This window comes from Gavia stellata, chromosome 14 (genome assembly GCF_030936135.1).
Source record: "Gavia stellata isolate bGavSte3 chromosome 14, bGavSte3.hap2, whole genome shotgun sequence".
NCBI lineage: Eukaryota > Metazoa > Chordata > Aves > Gaviiformes > Gaviidae > Gavia > Gavia stellata.
In genome coordinates this window covers 941,421-959,402 of record NC_082607.1, presented here as the reverse complement: position 1 = coordinate 959,402, position 17,982 = coordinate 941,421, and positions in this window count along the sequence as shown.

Genomic DNA, 17,982 nt, shown 5'->3' with positions numbered 1-17,982 from the left:
CTGCGGCTGCGGTGTGATGGTGACGATTTTGGCTCGTTTGCTGTGACCTTCAGCCGTTCCTGGTTACAGGAACCACAGCTGCAAGCAAAGCCTGGATTTGGGGCAGATCAGGACTTTCAGGCTGAAGCCTTTCCTCTCCGCCGGCTCGGGGGAGCGGGACTAGCACCCACCAGCATGTGGGCATCGGGCTGGGGCTGAGCCCTGGGCACGCTGGCATTTCCCTGGAAAGGAGATGCCAGCCCCGTTCTCTGCAAGTAAGGCAACTGGAGGGGTGTAAAAGGAAAGGACTATTACAGTGTGAAGGACAAGCCAAAGGGTAAAAGTGTGGCGGGTAGGACTTCATGGGAGCCGTGTGGGCTCTAAGCCAGCCCCTCCAGATCTTGGCAATGCCCTGGTCCACCTTTATGAAAACATATGTGTACGTGTTGTGAGCATGGGCAAGGCTGTGATGGGGAACTCGGCCAGCCTGCATCTTTTCTGTCATCTTCTTCTGCTCTCCTCGCAGCACTGGGCAGCTCCCGAGGGCCGCTGGACGTGACAAACCGGCTGAAGCAGCAACTGCAGGGTGAAGCCAGCGATCTGGTTTCAATAAAATCAGCAGATTGTTTCATGGCTGGATGGGAAAGTTGTGAGGCTCCAGGATTTGCTCCTCTGGCAGCTGGATCCTGTTTGTCCATTGCCGTCTCCCCGGACTGCAACTCCCACCCCACCTCTCTAGAACAGGCTTCTTGGAGAGGTGGTCGATGCCCCATGGCTGTCAGTGTTTAAGAGGCATTTGGACAATGCCCTTAATAACACGCTTTAACTTTTGGTCAGCCCTGAAGTGATCAGGCAGTTGGAAAAGACGATCATTGTAGGTCTCTTCCAACTGAAAATATTCTATTCTATTCTATTCTATTCTATTCTATTCTATTCTATTCTATGGTTGTTGTGCTGGTCGGAACACAGTGCCTGCCACGGGACCCAGCGCACCCAGGGCCCTGACCTCCTCTGGGGACAGAAGACAAGAGTGTAAAGCAGAAAATAATAGTCAGTTCTGAGAGCTAAATGCTTCTGCTGATTAGCAGCTTTCTAAGTCTTTGGAAACACAGGCAGGTTGGATGGATGAGAGAGTTTCCAGGGAGAACTGGGCTGGCTTCCTGGGCTGCAGAGAGCCTCTGGCTCTTGGTGCATCACCCTCTCCGGGCATCCAGCTGACCCAGCAAGAGCGCTGGCAAGTCCTGCCTGCTTCCGAGGAGGGCACCTCCCGCAAGCACTGCGGTTATAAATGAAGAAGGCTGGACTTCGGGATGAGCTCCACCGTTGCCTCCAAAAAGCGTAGCTGCCCCCGAGCTTGGGGTGGCTGTGATGTGCAGGAGGCAGAGATATGGGAGCATCTCCCTGCTCCGACTCAGCAAAGCACTCTGGTGTGCAGCTCTGATGGGGACATTAAGCATATGCTTAAAGCTGAGCCTGTGCTCCAAGGCACTGCTCAGCCGGGGACCCAGAGTTAGTTCAGACGGAGGCAGCTGAGTGCTTTGAAATATTGGGCAGTTTTCTAGGTTACATTTAGCCTTTCTCTGTACCTTTAAATTCCAAAAGCAATGTGACTTCTAAGGAAAAAACCAAGCCGTTAAAGCAGTAAACAGCTGTTTTCCCTCTTTCTATATAAGAGCAATTTTAAAAAACACTAAAAAATTTAACAACCTTATTTTTTTCCGAAGTTTTTTTTGTGAAGCTGGGCCATTTCAGGGGTCTGTCAAGCGTACTCGGTAACAACGTGACATATCCAGTAACAGCATCACCAATAACCAGCTTGGCCTTCCTCCCTAGCTTGGCTTTATTACAGTCCCTAAACTGGCCCAATAGGAATTTCTGCTCTGTATTTAAATGAGCTTGCAGGCAGTAAAGGAGCATGTATAAAGAAAGGGGTGAGTATTATGTCAGTTTTGTGTATTGTAACCCCTTTACTTACAGCCCCTATATCTTCTAAACTCTGGCAGGGACAGAAGCACTAACTTATTCACTCCCACTGTCTCCATCCCCAAAGTGTGCAGTTAATCCCAAATCCAAGGCTGCAATATCAGCTTTCTGTTCTAGCCAGGACAGAAAAAAAACAGAGCAGGACAGACCAGCTGCATTTAGCGCCCCATCAGCTAAATTTCAATGAAATCATTTTGATGAATTGTTTAGGAAGGGAAAAAAGCCCCATTAACTGTACATTTGCTGTTAATTAATAGTCTGGTTTTTTTCTTCTCTTCGACACAGCACTTCCAAGCTGTTTCATGCTCCGCTGTGAGCACAGCATCTTTGATGGACACAGCAGCAGTGGGTGCTGGGGACCGGTGATCCAGACAGGCATGAGCTGCAACAAGGGGGCGAGCTGCATCGGTACAACCCCGGGGAGGGTGACTTCTCCGAGCTCCATGCCATGCTCCGGAGAGACGATGCCGAAGCCATGCCGATGCATGAGGAGTGGTAAAAGCTAATGGCTCCATTCTGCTCCCAGGGCTGCTCCGTCGGTCCGTGGGCAGCACCCATGGGGTGCTGCAGAGTGTCAGCGGGGCAGGCGAGGTGTTCCTCGGCTCCTCGGTTTTATTATTTTTAATAAATTCTCTTTTCGTGTATTTATTTTCTGTACATATCTTGTAAATATCTCTGGAATGTTATTCGAGAGGAATGTTGGCCAACATCCCCCAGAAAACAGATGCCGGAGTTGCTGTGGGGGACGGGAGAGCGCCTCGGGGGTGGTGAGTGCCCGCAGGTCCTGGCCAAGGCTTAAAACCGGTAGCAAACACACACAGTAGGCAACTGCAATGAAGGAAAAGTCTTGGTAAATAATTTTCATTCATAATTGCTCTGTTGACGTGCTCACAGGACATTTCAGGAGCCAAAACACAGGCAGGAAGAGGGAGCAGTGGCATGGCAGAGCATCTGCCCGGCTCCCACCCGGCCCCTCTTGCAGCCGGGCACGGGGTCGGCTGTGGTGTCCCCGTCCTCGGCACTCATCAGCACAGGCAGCCCTTGAGCAAAGAGCTTCATCGTCTGTTTTAGACCGGCTTCCGTGCTCTCACGGCTGTAGGCTGTATTTCACAGCTTCGGTAGGGAACCCCTGTGGTTTTGAAGCCCAGAGACGGAGGGCCCTCCCAGGGAGAAGCTCTTACGTGATACGATTCCTTGGGCTGCACGGCTTTATTTGAGTTAAGATGTCCTTCCCCCATTGAGACCTTCCAGGATAAGTCACCCTGGGAAGAAAATGTAGAATACCTGGACGGTGCTGAGGCTGGGCACTCAGTCCTGACCAGCCTTGCAGCTCTGTTCAAAACACCTCATGCGAGTCTTTGACTTCTCAGTATTTAATTGTCAGTATTTTTTCCCTCTGTAATTAATCCAGAAGTGGAGGGAGTGGTGCGCAGGCAGGGGCTGGTGGAAGGCAGATCGCTCACCTTCGGCGGTGACTTTCCATTCTTTCAAGTGTTTGGGTTTCCTGCAAATAAGCTCTGGATTTCCTGGGGCTTTTTTATTCTTCTCAGACTACCATGGCCTCCAGCTTGTGCTGGCAGATCCCTGCGCCTGCACAAAATCCCACTGCTGTCAGCCAGATCTCCATGTCTGTGCAGGAATCATCACAGGTTTGGGTCGAAAAGCTTCCTTGGGGGATTTCTTGCCCTTAATTTTTGATGTGCACGCTCAGCGTTGGCTTCACCTCGGGAAACATTTTCTCTGGGTACCCCATAACAGCAGTGAGCCCTTGTCCTGGCAGGCAAGAGGGGTGCACCGCTCTGCTTTTGGTGTCTGGTCCATGAGGTATCAGTGCAATGAGCTGCTGCAAAACCTGGGCTCTGCGTCCCTCTGAGTCACCACCTCAGCCCAGAGGAAGAAGCTAATCTGAGTCTTTGTACAAAGACGAAGTCATTCACCACCATGCCACACGCTTAATTATCCTGACGAGAAAGAAGAGCCCTAGTAACATTTGGTCCAAATTAATGATGGTTTGTTTTGAAATGCAAATAGTTTTTAATCAGAGGGGGAAAGGTGGAAATAGACACTACTTAGTTTCCACATTTTAATTTTTTTAATGAAGCCATGCATCTGTGTTTTTTTAAAATATATATTTCTTTTAATATGGAGAATAACTTTTGTGTGGGCTGAATTAACTCTAAATGAAAGCAAACAATGCATAATTAGAAACCGGTTCACTTTTTTTCTCGTCTCTTTTCCTCTGTAACGGCAGCATTATAATAAGGTGTGCATCTGGGAGGGGAGGGAAAGCACCCCAGCCAAGAGCGTGCCCATCTGCGGGGGGCCCAGATGTGAGGCTGGTGTGGAGGAGGACAGAGAGGTGCTGCAAAACACGGTTTGAAGCAGGAGCTGGGCTGAGCTGGGCAAACGCCGGGACTCATCCCAGCTGCTTTGAGGCTCCCGGAGGAGCAGGATAAAGCCCCTCTCCCCACTTTCAGCCCGAGCCCCGGTCCCCACACCCAGACACCCCTGACCGCTGGAAGCGGCTTCTGCGAAGAGGCGAGGGGACGGTTCCCAAAGGCAGCTCCACGTGCAAATCTGGGAAGCTCCCATTTGGGAACGGCATGAGTTTCTCATTTAATATGGTACCATGCTGCATTCTTTCTCTATAAAGAGGCCTCATTTAACTTTAGGCGTGTTTATACATCTAATTAAAAATTGGTCATATTTAATTGATTGCATATATCATTACTGTCGCCTCATTGCATCTGCGAGCACGGTCTAGCAGCCGTCGCAGAGCTGCTTCCCCGCGCTGCGGCGCAGGCACAGAAACACTGCTAAGTCCCAGCCAGTTTCTCTCTGCTTTATCCTCGTTTTGTTAGCAGTGTCCATAAGCTGTCCGGTGCTGCCTTCTGCTTGGAGCTCCCACCGCCCGGCTGCTCCGACGGCCACGCTGCTGCAGCCGCTGTCTGGGGAGCACCTGGGCAGAGCGGGGAGGGAAGTGGTTCGCCAGGCGCTCTGTGGCTTCCCTCCAGCACGATAGTGCACACACAAAATACCACTCTGGGCTGGTGGTTTCCAAATCCCTTGGGGCTGGGGAGGAGAAAGCCATTTTCAAGGCAAGGGAGAAGCTGGAGAGCCCTCTCCCGTGTCCCTACCACCACTGCATCTGCGCTGAGCAGGGCACTGGGGCTGGGTCGGGGCCATGGCTCTCCAGCTGGCAGCTGCCTGCACTCCCCATCACCCTGTACTTGATGCCCCACACTGTCTCCTCCTCCTGCAAGCCCCACGGCAAGGGACGCGTGGGCTTCTTGGGGTGGGAGTCTGTCCTGCTGCAGAAACACAGGGGAGCACAAGCAGACAGCAAAGAGTATTGCTGGGGGACAGCCACCACCCTGGCCATCGACGGAGAGCCCAAGCCTTGCGTGGTATGTGCACAAACATCTCCGCCTGCCCCGCCATCCTCGTACCCCCGGACCGAGCACCGCGGCTGCCCCGGCTTGCTGCCCCGGCGGAGGACAGCCGCTGCGGCAGCGATGGGGCACTGCTCATCCTCCTCCCTGTCACACCTCTCCCGGGTAATTGAATCAAATTGTCAGCAAAGAGGGGATGATGATTCAGCTCCCACCAAAGGCTAGACTATTACCTAGCAGCTTAATAATGAAAACTGTCATCATTCCTGCAATAAGGAAAGATAAATAAGTTATTAAATGCAAGAGCCCGCCACCCTCCCCGGGCAGGGCACCACGCCAGAGGAATATTAACTTCTGGCCTCAGCCTATCTGTTCGGGGAACAGAGAGGAATACCCTGAGTGCTCAGAGAAAGAGCTCTTTCTCCTCCAGCCGGCTTTGAAAGGGCTTCTGCTTGCTTTGTGCTGCTGCTGTGTGCTTGGCAAACCAAGAGCCACAGCTCCCTGCTTCTCCTCATCAAGGCTGAACGACAAATACAGTCCCAGAAAGGGAGACAAGTGGGGAAGACTGAGTCTGAGGAGGGGCCAGAGCAGGGTCTGAAGATGCGCGTTATTCACGCAGGTCTGATGAGCCCTAGTCTGGAGCAGGGAGTGCGTTAACCAGAGCTTTACTGAGCAGCTTTGGTGGGACCCTCTGCTGCAAGACAAGCAAGGAGCCATCTGTACAGCATCACCTGTGGGCAGATGCTGCGGGTGGTGCTGCGCAGTGAAGGGGCCAGTTCAGCATCCACCCGCGCTGGACCTAGCTCTCCTCGACAGCCAAAATCGCTTTCCTTTCCCCGATGGCCCCTGCCAAGCTCACCTGGTTGTGGCTCAAATTTAGCGCCTGTCAGTATGTTACAACGTGAAAGACACATCTGATGTGGAGAAAGAAAGGTGAGAAACAGGAAAGAAAGGAGGAAAGAAGAATTGACCTTTCTTGCCCAGCTGTATTTTACTGGGAGAAAATCCATGAGCTGTTACACAACCCACCAGGAATTGGAGGGAGCGAGCCCTGGTTCTGCTCTGGCTGCAGCTGTGTGCTGTGGAGACCCGTAGGTGCTGTTCTGCAGAGCTACCCATAATAAATGACCTTCATAACACCTTCCCTTTAAAATTGTCCAACTTTCCCACTAATAAACAATGTGGTTGTCTAGGCAGTCCTATCATTTTATCTAAAAATTGCTCCTTCCTTCCCTGCTGAACAGTCAAAGCATCTTCCACTGAGCCTCCGGCGACACATTCTCCTCTCCAGCCTTCTTCTGGGGGTGAGGTCCTCCCCTGGCCTTCACCTTCCCCCACTTCCCAAGCTCTGACCCGTTCCCCATTGCTGTTAGACGTCTAAAAAGATTTGCTGATGTGGCACCTCTCTCTCTGGGCTACCTCAGTGCCCTTTTTAGCTTCAGCACAGCCCCTGGAACCATTTCTTTTAGTCACCGTGTTTACATGCACCTTCTGGAGGCTGCTAAAGTGTCCTGACAAGCCTCTGAAATCAAAGGCTTGGAGCTGCCCCAGGGGCAGGGACCAAAGAGAAACCATCACCTGTGTTCCCGCCGGGATCGCCCGGGAAGGGCTGCAGGAACACGCCTGGCGCGGGCGGGTGGGCTCTCGTCCATGCAACCCGCAGCTACCGCCCGCCTTCCCACCCAGCCACCCACAGTGGCGCAGGTCCTGACATGCCACGCTCCATTCCCACCCCGGCAGCCCGAGCCCACAGACGCCATCAGAGACCACAGGCAAGTTTCCACGCTTGGCCAGAAAAGAATCCACAAAGTTAGTGAACATCTTAAAAATTAAGCATCTAATGAGCCCCATCCTGAAGCCAAGGGCTGGGTTCCAGTTTGGCACTGGCTCCGTACCGTGCCCTTCCCATAACGGCAGACAGCTCTGCTTGGCTTGTCTGCTGACTCTCACAACGCCCTCTCAGTGCCTTCTCTGGGGGAGCGGGGCCATGGAGACGGAGGAGGTCCCAGGACTCTGCCACCAGTTAGATGGCAAATGAAGGCATGAGGACACTGGGCATAAGTAGGGAAGACGTGACCTGATTCCTCACGCTCTGGAATATCTCAGCAGAGCCCCTTGCTCTTTGACTCCCAGAAACATTTTACTCCCTGAATATCCATTTTCAGGTCTTGTGCTATTGATGGCTTACGTTCCCTCACCCCATCGCCTGCGACAAGGGGTAGCTCTCTGGGTAAGGTCATTCACCTGCACCCCCAAGCTAAAGCTAAGGGCTTGTCAGTGTTGCAAACACCTTCGTGTCGTGCACCCTCACTGCCGCAGAGCCAGGCCAGCCCCTTTCAGAAACGCAGCAGCAGGGAAACCTGCAGGCAGCTCAGAGGGGACCTGAGAGCCAGGCTGAAGGCAATTTGTCAAAACGCTTCATATTAACAATGCAGCACCCAGCGAGTGGATGAAAAAGACCTCGGATGTACTTGGTCTTGCAGCAGGAGGGGACAGCCTTTTCCCAACCGGCAGTGCGGGGATTTCCCTCGTGTGTGTCCCCCGGGCAAAGCTAACTGGGGCGGTACCTCCGCTTCATCCTCCCCTCCTTCCCCCATCAGTCTGCTTTCGGCGTACTGCACCCTGACTCATCCCTCTTGCAGACATCTGGGCGCTTCACCCAACCGCTCGCCCACTCCTGCCCCACTCCGCGCTGGACCAGACCCCGGTCCCAGGGCACCTGCCCACCTTGGGCTGCTCCTCCAGAGACTCCTTTCCTACAGCCTTCCTTCTGCTGGCCAGCCTTCCGCCATTCCCTGCCCTCTACTGCTCTCCTGCCGGCCATAAAAATATATAGAATATAGAACATTATTTTATGACGTACTATAAAAAAAAAAAATCCTGGAACTACAAGACACGTGCCAAACCTCAGCAGCACATGCAGGAATGCCTTTGTTCCAGCTGTTGCTGGATTGCCTGAGCTTTTCCCAGCATAGTTTGAAGGCTTTTCGGGACAGGAACCTTGTTTTCTTGATGTATTTATTTTTTCTGGCATCGGGCAGCAGCAGAGGTTGGGGCTATACCTAGTCGGTGATACCACCTGTCCTTTACGTACAGCCCGCCTGCGTCCCATCTCCTGAATTGCTGCCCAGGACTCCCCAAATCAGAGGCACACATGGAGTTTGAAGTGTGGGTACAGACTGAGCCTGAAAGCGTGAGGAGGACCATGGGGCAGGGACCTCCCATTCCTCACCAAAGGTGCTGTCTACATTTATTGCTCCTTAGATCTTGTCTCTTCCTCCTGCAAGAGCCCTCTCTCTCCTTCCCCAGGGCTGAGCCTCCCTGAGCCCACCGAGAGCCGGCGGCACGGAGCCCCTCGGTGCAACGCAACCCTCGGCTCTTTCTAGGGTTTTGCTGAGGTGCTGGCTTCTGCGCGGCCACTTTGGGGAACCGGTGAGCCGGGAACCATCTGTGTTTCTTATCAGGGCTAATGCCAGACCCATAAATCACCAGGGGATGCTGTCCTGCACCAGCACCCACGCCCCACAGTGCCAGCCCCACGCCCTGAGGTGCCAGCCCCTGGTCCTCATTTCCCTTCCCCTCCTGGGCTGGTGAAACTTTCTTATAAAACCTGCAAACCAAGCTCCATAAAGCTCCCGATTCATTCTGCAGATATTTCCTGCGCTGGGGCTTTCAGCAGCATCTGCTGGTTTGAAGTACGCTTTTTATTCGTCCTGGGGGCACCATTACTTTCTGCTTTAGCAGTTTTGCCTGCTCTGTAGTCTCTGCCAGGCTCCATCCACGGAAGAGAAAATTGGTGAAAGAATAATAATTATGATTGTTATAAATATATATTTCATTGCGGTGGCCCTTTGTGCATGTGTTCATCACTGATGAGGAGACCAGAGGGGAGCGTGGGTGACGCTCAGCTCCTCACAGGCTCCCAACGGCAGATGCCGTGTCCTCGCCCATCCCGGCGGGCAGGCGGGCAGCTGCCCTCCTCCTCCTCCTCCTCCCGAGGCAGCTGCCAGGACACCCCCCATCTCTTCTCCCTAGGGGGTTTCTGGTGGGTCAGAGCGGCCAGGAGAGCCGGACATCTCCAGAGGCGGTTGTCTGGCCCTCCTGCCTGCGGTGCATGCCCTGGGGCAGGCTGGAGCCGCTTCCAAGCTCATCCATCCATTGGGATGGCAGGAGCTGGGGGGAAGGAGAGAGCAGCTGAGTTGGGAATGCTGGGGAAAAAGGCTTGCAAAGTGGGGCACGGGGAAAAAGTGCATAGTCATCTCTTCTGGGCTCTGCCTCAGTTTCTTGATGGACGTCTGCTCTCTTCCAGCTGACTGGAAACACAAAGGACTGACAATTTCATCTGCAAATTATTCACACCAGCAACCAGCAGCAAATTTTTCCTCTCATCAGGGAATTACCTACACAAGGATTTTGTGAGTGAGTGTAGAGGATCTTTCCCTTCTCTTAGAAGGAAATCTTTTTCCCTTCTTTCACCAGCCCTGGATGATCACCTTCTATTCATGTCCTTAACTACGCAGCCCTGCAGACTGAGGATGCTCCCTGGGTGAGTGCCCTGGCCCCTCGCTGCCACTCAACCTTCTCCGCTTTCATTTCCTGCTGCAGAAAGTTTCAGGTATTTCCTGTAGCCACTTTAAATTTCCTTGAGGGTTTCTTCATTTCAACCTCAGTGGGATGGCCTGAAAGCAGGACAGTGGGAGTCGTGCAGAATGGGGTACCCAGGACGACTCTGTACTAATCAGCATTTCTTGGCTAATTTTTCCACTGGCCTTTCCACCCTGAGCAGCCCTCCCCTCCTTGCAGACCAGACTAGATAATTATATATGGTCCCTCCTGGTTTTGAAAATCAGTGAATGCAATTCCATCTGCGAGCGAGTCTAATATTACCGCTGTCAGATCTTCCCCACTCCTAGATGCAGCTCCTGCCAGGGACTGTCCGTACCGCGGCAGCCGCCGCTGGGGCTTCATTGGAACATATAGAGAGAACGAGCCCATGGTGGATACTTTTAGCTATAGATGGAAATTCATCTCTGAGGTACTTGCTCTTCCGTAAACTCATTTTCCGTAACTCCTCCAGAGGACCTGGAGCTGGTTGCTGTGGTTTGCCTTTGCAGCAAAACAGAGAAGAGGTGGGAGAAAACCCACACACGCGCATTTTACCCCAATCTGCTCTACCCCACAGGAGCACACAAACTGCTCTCTGCCCCCACAGGGGCCCCACTCCAGAACCATAGGGAAGCCTGGCCGCAGAGCACCCTAACCCCGCCAGCAGCATCCCCCGAAGGCCAGGCGGTGCAGGCTGGGCAGGCAGCGTCCACCCTCTCTGCCAGGCGCTGGTGCTGAGGAGGGGCAGGGGTGATGCCCAGGGTGAAGCGAGATGTCTGACGGATGCCAAAGCCCGTTTTGGAGACTGACATTGCCCCAGCTGGGATATGAAGGCAGAGGAGCCAGAGTCCAGCCTGGATTTGCTGTAAAACACATGCCCTTTGGTTTCAGACTTGAGGAGCAGCCATGGACCTGCGTCATTAGTAAAACTTTTAAGATGTATTTAAACTCCTCTGTTGGGAGATTGTCCGGAGCTGATGTCAGCCCGTCACACAATGCCCACCTCTCTTGCACAAGCCCCACACACAGCGCCTTGGGGAGCTGCCAGCAAGCTGCTCCTCCTCCAGCACAGGACCAGGCTCCCCTGGAGCTGCCGCTGCCCCGGGCCCCGGTGTGCTCCCCGCCGGGCACACGCCAACACAGGCTGTCCCCTCAGAGCTGGATGCCACGCTCCCCCATGCCTGAGCCCATCCCAGGGACTCGCGCTGAGGTTGGAGGCTCGCGCTCGGTCAGCTCATCAGCTCGCACTGCGCAGGTCCAGCAGGTCCTCCGAGCCACCTCTGAAGCCAGGCCAGGTGCTCCTGCGAGCTGGGCAATGAGTCGTCGAGCAGGAGCAGAACGGAGTCTCTTTCTGACTCTTGAGCCCTATATATTGCAGCCCAGGAAGGTGGGAGAAAGACGAAAATACATCAACAACCGGAGCTTGTACAAGCATAGCACTAGCTGCAAAGACTAGGATTTGGTTTTCCTTGTCTCCTGTAAGATAACCTCGGCTGGGACCCTCCTCACAGTTTGGTCAGAGGAGGCTGACCTTTCCTGTCCCACCGTGGGGTCACTGGGTCCTTGCCCGCCTCCCGTGCTGCTCTGGTGCGTGCATCCCAGAGAGGGGAGCCAGCTCTTTGCAAAGCCAGAGCATCCTGCTGTGGCCATGTCCGCACCACGCTTGCCAAAAGAGCCTTCCCAAACACCCTGATATCTGTCTCCAAATGTAAACAGACATTTCCATGGAAAACCCGCAGCTCAGCTCAAACAGCAGGTCAGGGATGTTTGCTGAAAGCCTGCTTTCTGAGCCCAGAGAGAACCCATGCAGCCCAAAGGGTCTCAGTTCCCCTTGTTTGCACACAAGGAAGCTGTTTCTTATGGTAATTTGTGCTTCAACAAACGTGAAATAAAATTCATTCTGCCCTTTCCCAGCTGGCGTCATCACCATTTCCCTCTGTTTATCACATCATAACCATCGCCCTGGCAACCACAGCATGTCCCAGACGGGGATGCTGGCTGCAGGTGGGGCCAGCGCCGTCTCCGCACTCCTGAGACAAAGATCCCACTTTCACACAAGCGTCTCCAGTGGCACAGATGGGAGGGAGAGAGGGAAGGACACCGGGAAACAAATCCGAGATGGAAGCAAAATGGCCTCTGAAGAGGACCACAGGCAGCACCTAGGAGTTCAAGCTTTGGAGGTGTCTGCCCTGGCGAAACTGCAGACATGGACATCCCCACGGCCTAGCTCCAGCTCCAGGAAGGAGCCAAACAGAAAGCCCAGCTGGAAGGGAGGGAGTTTGGGTGCAGTTTGGTGACCTGGTCCTGGCACGGGCTCATCTCTGCACCCGCTCCTGCTCTCCCACCTTGCTGGGGCCAGGCCTCTCTCTGTGCCTCCCCCCTGCCCCATCAAGTACCAAGTTCATCCCTTTGAAACCACAGTCTGGAGTCCATCTTCAGTGGGTTTTTTTCCCCTTTTAACCCTGTATCGATTTGATTTCAGAACTCACTTTACAAATGAGGGCATTACTCTCTGGTGAGCCCCCCAAACCCCTCTGCTAAGCGGCGCAGCACAGCCCGCAGATCTCTCTCCTCTCCATCCTCTTCCGCTGAGCTGCAGAAGAGCCTGGACCCCTGTAAAGAAGAGGTTCCCCGCGGGACAGCCCGGCGCAGCGCCCGGCCGGGACTCCCGCGGTCTCTGCCTGCCCCCCCGCGGCAGCAGCCGGCACGCGCGCCCGGACCCACGCACGCACGCCCCATGCCCGGACCCACGCACGCACGCCCCACGCCCGGACCCACGCCGGGACCCATGCCGGGACCCACGCACGCCCCACGCCCGGACCCACGCCGGGACCCATGCCGGGACCCACGCACGCCACACGCCAGGACCCACGCACGTCCGAAGAGCCGGAGACCTTTGCCATTGCAGCACCCCAGGCAGAGCCGGGGTGTAACCCCCGGTACCCACGCTGCACCAGCGGCTGGGGGGACCCCACCGGGAACGGCGCAGGTGAGGAGGGGCAGGACTGATCAGGTCCTTTAATCACAGAATCACTAAGGTTGGAAAAGACCTGTGAGACCATCAAGTCCAACCATCAACCCAACCCCACCATGCCCACTAAACCATGTCCCGCAATGCCTCGTCTACATGTTCCTTGAACACCTCCAGTGATGGTGACTCCACCACTTCCCTGGGCAGCTTATTCCAGTGTCTCACCACTCTCTCAGTAAAGAAATTTTTCCTAATATCAAGTCTAAACCACCCCTGGTGCAACTTGAGGCCATTTCGTCTTGTCCTGTCACTCGTCACTTGGGAGAAGAGACCAACACCCACCTCTCTGCAACCCCCTTTCAGGTAGTTGTAGAGAGCAGTGAGGTCTCCCCAGAACCTCCTCTTCTCCAGGCTGAACAACCCCAGCTCCCTCAGCTGCTCCTCATAAGATGTGTGCTCCAGACCCCTCACCAGCTTCGTCGCTTTGCATTCCCTGGTTTGAACGACATGAACCCTCAGGTGTGCAAGCGGTTGCAGTGTGCTGGCTAGCTGTCCTGGAGGGCTTCCTGAAGATCTTGCCACTGTACAGGGGCAAGACAGGGTGCCTGTCTCAGCAAGGGAGGGGGCGAGGAGCTGGGTGGGTACGCACCAGCCAGCTTCACTCCATTACAGGGAAAATACCGGGACACATTCTCCCAGTGTAGGCAGTGAGAAGGTAACAGGGCAAGGAAAGAAGTCAACATGGACTTCTCAAGAAAAAATCATGTCAAACCAATCTTGTATATCTTTTTATGACAGAGCAACAGCCTTATGGATACAGAGAAGCAGGCGTTGTCCTATATTTTGGCTTTAGTGCCTTTTGATGTTGTCTCTCATGGCTCACTCGTAAGCAAGGGAGAGAAAAACTGAAATGATTATGAACTGGGTGCTCCCTGCCTGAGACCTGCACTAACGGAGAAGTTATCCAGTGCTCCTGTCAGGCTGTGAGTGTTCACGGAGCAGGATTTCAGAAGGATTGGCTCTGGGCTCATGCATTCATTAATGGCTTGGTTGATAGAATGAGAGCCTGCCTACTTATTTTGCATATGTGATGGAGCAAGAAGGACACAGGAATAGGATTTGAATGTGAAATGATCTTGAGAAACAGAAGAAACGGTCTTGGGGGAAAAGTGAAGCACAGTTCAACACAAGTAGATGAAGTTCTGCCCTTAGGAATAATCGAGTGCACAAAGCAGGAGGGGGACTGACTGGCAAGGCAGCTCTGAGAACTGCAGTGGACATCAAGCTGAACATGAGCCCACCACGCCACCCTGAGAGAGAAAGTTAAGCATTGCCTGGGCTGCCTAGCCCATTTTTGAGACACGTGGAGTACAGGCTCTCCTCTGCTTTGCCCTGGAGGTGTGTCAGGAAGAGCGGTTTGGGGCATAGCAATTCAAGAAAGATGTGGGAGAATGCCAGAGAAGAAGGACGAGAAGGGTCAGAAGGAAATGCTGAACCATTGGAGAAGATTTACTCAAGAGAGAAGACTGGAGAGGGGACATAATCATCTTCAAAGATACAAGCTTTGGGGCTTATACCAAGCTAACATCAGTCCAGCTCCTTTAACTCCAGCCACTTGTGCCAGTGAGGATAAGATGGGTCCTACCTGCACTGAGAACGGGACCTTCCGGAGGCCTCCAGAGCTGGCCTCAGCCGAGCCTGGACTTGCAGGCAGTTGTCATCTCCCCCTGCCCCACACTCTGAGAAGCCTGTGAGCACCAGAGCTCTACTGCCACGTGCCCAGGAAGGACACAAAGACTGGTCCAGCAGCCAAGGGAGGGGTTTGAATGCCGGGATCCCCAGGGGACCCTTGTGCAATGCTCTCAGCTGGCACAGTCAGCGAATGAAGATTAAATAGTCAAGTAAAGTTGCTTTGCCTCTTATCAAAGAGCTGTTGCTCTCCCCTCCTCTCGCAATGACTCATGCGCTGCTAGAGCACTTTCCCCAGCCTCATCTGGGATGTATTACTGCCTTGGACCCCACTCCTTTTCCTTACAGATGTGGATTCTCCTGGAATGTCTGCCTCCTCCTCCTCTCTAGCTTTTCCGCTTCTCAGGTGTCGCCCTGCCCAGCTAACAAAGCAGCCCCCAATGCAGGGCTCCCCTTGGCTTGTGCCCAGCTCTTGGGAGCCCCTTGTAACACGTGCCCTGGAGCCAGCGCTGGCTCTGCTGCTCGCTGCCACCCGGGCTGCGGCATTGTGTCCCTTCCTGGACGTTTCCCTGGGGGAACTCCTCAGGTGTGAGCTCACACCCCGCGAGGGAAAGGTGGGTGGGAGCAGGCTGGGCCACACTGTCAGCCCTCCTGGAGGCTGCTTCTGCAAGGAGGGGTCGTGGCTGTCCCTGGAAGTGGGCGTCCGTCCCATGAACAGCAGAGCTGGAGTGGGAAGCCAAACCACCCTGGCAAGAGTGAGAAGCAGCCAGGAAGCAGTCTGGGACGTGACAAGCCTCAGTCATCATATGCATGAAAAGAGAGAGAATTTTTGCCACCAGGTGTGATGCTCAGGTACAGGAGAGGTGAGGGACCAGCTGTGGTCCCGTCTGGAGGTGAGCATGAAACTAACCCTCCCTGCAGTGAGCACCCAAACTAACCCTCCCTGCAGGCCAGTGAGCATCCATTGCAGTCATTTCTGCTTTGACAAAGCCACCCGGCTGTTCGGAAGGAGGATGCTCCAAAAGGCTCCCCCTTTTTCAGAAGCCAAAGAGGCCTGTCCATGCCCATTCCTGCCCGCTGGCCCCAGCTCTGCCTGCGTGGGTTCTCCTGCGGGTTTCAGAGCCATCCTCCTCTCCTGGACCTGTTTAATTCTGACCTGCAGAGGGGAAGGAGGAAGACATTCGAATTCAAGGTAGTGAGCACAGATTCATTGAATCTTCATTAGGAGCTGCCAGCTGACATTTCGGAGGGGGTGATGGCATACCCCTCTGCTTAGTAAGGTTTAATTTAACTGTCTCAGAAGCCCATACGTCTTTCAGTGCCTGGGACAGTGGTGACTCAAATAAGCAGCAGAGCTAAATCAGATGCCAAATACTGATTCCTCTGCACATCCCCAGGGACTGACAACTGGAGTTACTCTCACCATCTGTCTTCCCGCATGCAGCCCCTGGAGAAGGTGCATGCTCCTTCAGCTAACAGTGAAGACAGCAAAAGGACAAATGCTTTCATTTCCGAGCATATGGATTTTCGGTTCAGGTATTTTGGGAATGCGTTGCATCAGGGGAATATGTTTTGTTCACCTCCATAATGGGACCTAGCTGCTGCACTTTGCTGCAGTAGCAGGTGTTGCACTGTGCCCATGCTTTACTGCATGTCACGGGTGGCTGGACCGACTCCTCCATGTCCCCTGCTCAGGGTATCCTTCAGGGAGGTGTGTTTGTGGTTTGAGATCCTCGGAGTCGAAATGTGTAAAAGATTGTATTTATTGTTCCTCATGCTCTCGCAGTTACCCCAGGCAAGCCTGGGGACTGAATGGGCTGGCCAGAAACTTGGGACATATGATAAAAGCATTTTCCTTCTAGATAGGACACATCTTTATGGGAACGAGTCCGGTATTAATAAACCATCAACTAACAGCCAAGTTTGTTGTGTTAACTCAAAAGTAATGAGGTCGTTGTGAATCACTAGGAGTCTGGGACGCAGGGCTAGAAACCAGCTTGGAAAAATACTAGATCAAGCCAAAACCTGGAACTGAACCCTTTTTCTTTCTTTATGGTTGAAACTATTTAACAGTTTATATTCTTTACAGTAGTTTTCCATTTCACACTTCCAAGAAAATGGGAGGGGAAACCCCAGGTACCGCAGAAACCGTCCTGGCCCAGGGGGGATGCAGGAGCTGGCAGAGGTGGGGGGTTCGGGCAGGTCTGGCCTCTGCATCCTCAGGCAAAGCCCCCCAAGGGCGGGGGGCACAGCGCCCTGCCCCAGCTCTGCAGGGACCTGTCCCCGAGCTGCCCACGGACGGGGCTGTTGGTGATGCTAATGTGCCCGAGGACCTGAGCTGGGGAGGGAGGGTGGGTTGTGAGCTCTGCAGCCTGCCGATCTTGGATAGCAGGAGGAGGAGGAGGCTGGGGCTGGGGCCACCTTCCCGTTCTCCCCAGCCGCTCACCTCTACAGCGGCAGTTCCCAAATTCTTTTTGTTCCTTGAGGTGCACCCGGTGGGCAGGGCACCCACGAAATGAGGGAAAAACACCCATTTGCAAAAATTTTCCAGGCTACAGTTGTCTAGGGACTTTGGGGAAATAGCTCGGTGGCGGGGTGACATCCGAGTCAGACGAGTTCTCACGGATAAAGGGAGCTGTGGTGGGAAAAACCCTTCTCCCCAGCTTTGCATATTCATTTATTATGATTAACAGGCTAATCCAGTGCCCCTCCCTACACTCTGACAACCTCAATACCCATCTGCACTTTGAATTACCTTTTTCCCTGCAAAGTCTGGCTCTTCAGACCACCCACAGTATTGCCAACAACTCCTTATCCCCCTGCCCTCACTGTCTCCCAGGGAGCTCCCTCCCTTCGCACATCACCCTGGGGTGCCAAATTTGGCTGGGAGCAAAATCCCAGCTCCAAACGCCCCTGTGCTTTGGGAGAGCTCATCCCCAAATCCAGACAACCCAGCCTGAGCTTCTCTCTGCTTCTTAGTCTTCACACAGTTGTGCCCCTGCCATGTTCTTCCTCAGCTCTTCTTCCTGTGCTCGCTTTCTGGCCGGTTTTCCTCAGCTTCTTCGTCCAGTCACCCCGGACCTCTCTTCCTCAGCGCCCGCGGATACGTGAGAGCATCTCTGTTTGCACGGGCATGCCAGACAAGGTGGCACCTCATCTTCCTCATGTCCTCCCTGCAGGGGAGACACCTCTTGCCCTGCATCAAGCCCTGCTCCTCCTGAGGGCACGTGCAGGTCCCCGACCTTCTCCTGCACCGATCCCCATCGCGGTGGCTCTGCTCCCCGCGCCGGCATTGCCACATGCTCTAAAATATCAGCTGCTTGGCTCACTTCACACAGCGGCTTGTCCTCCCCCAGCAGACCT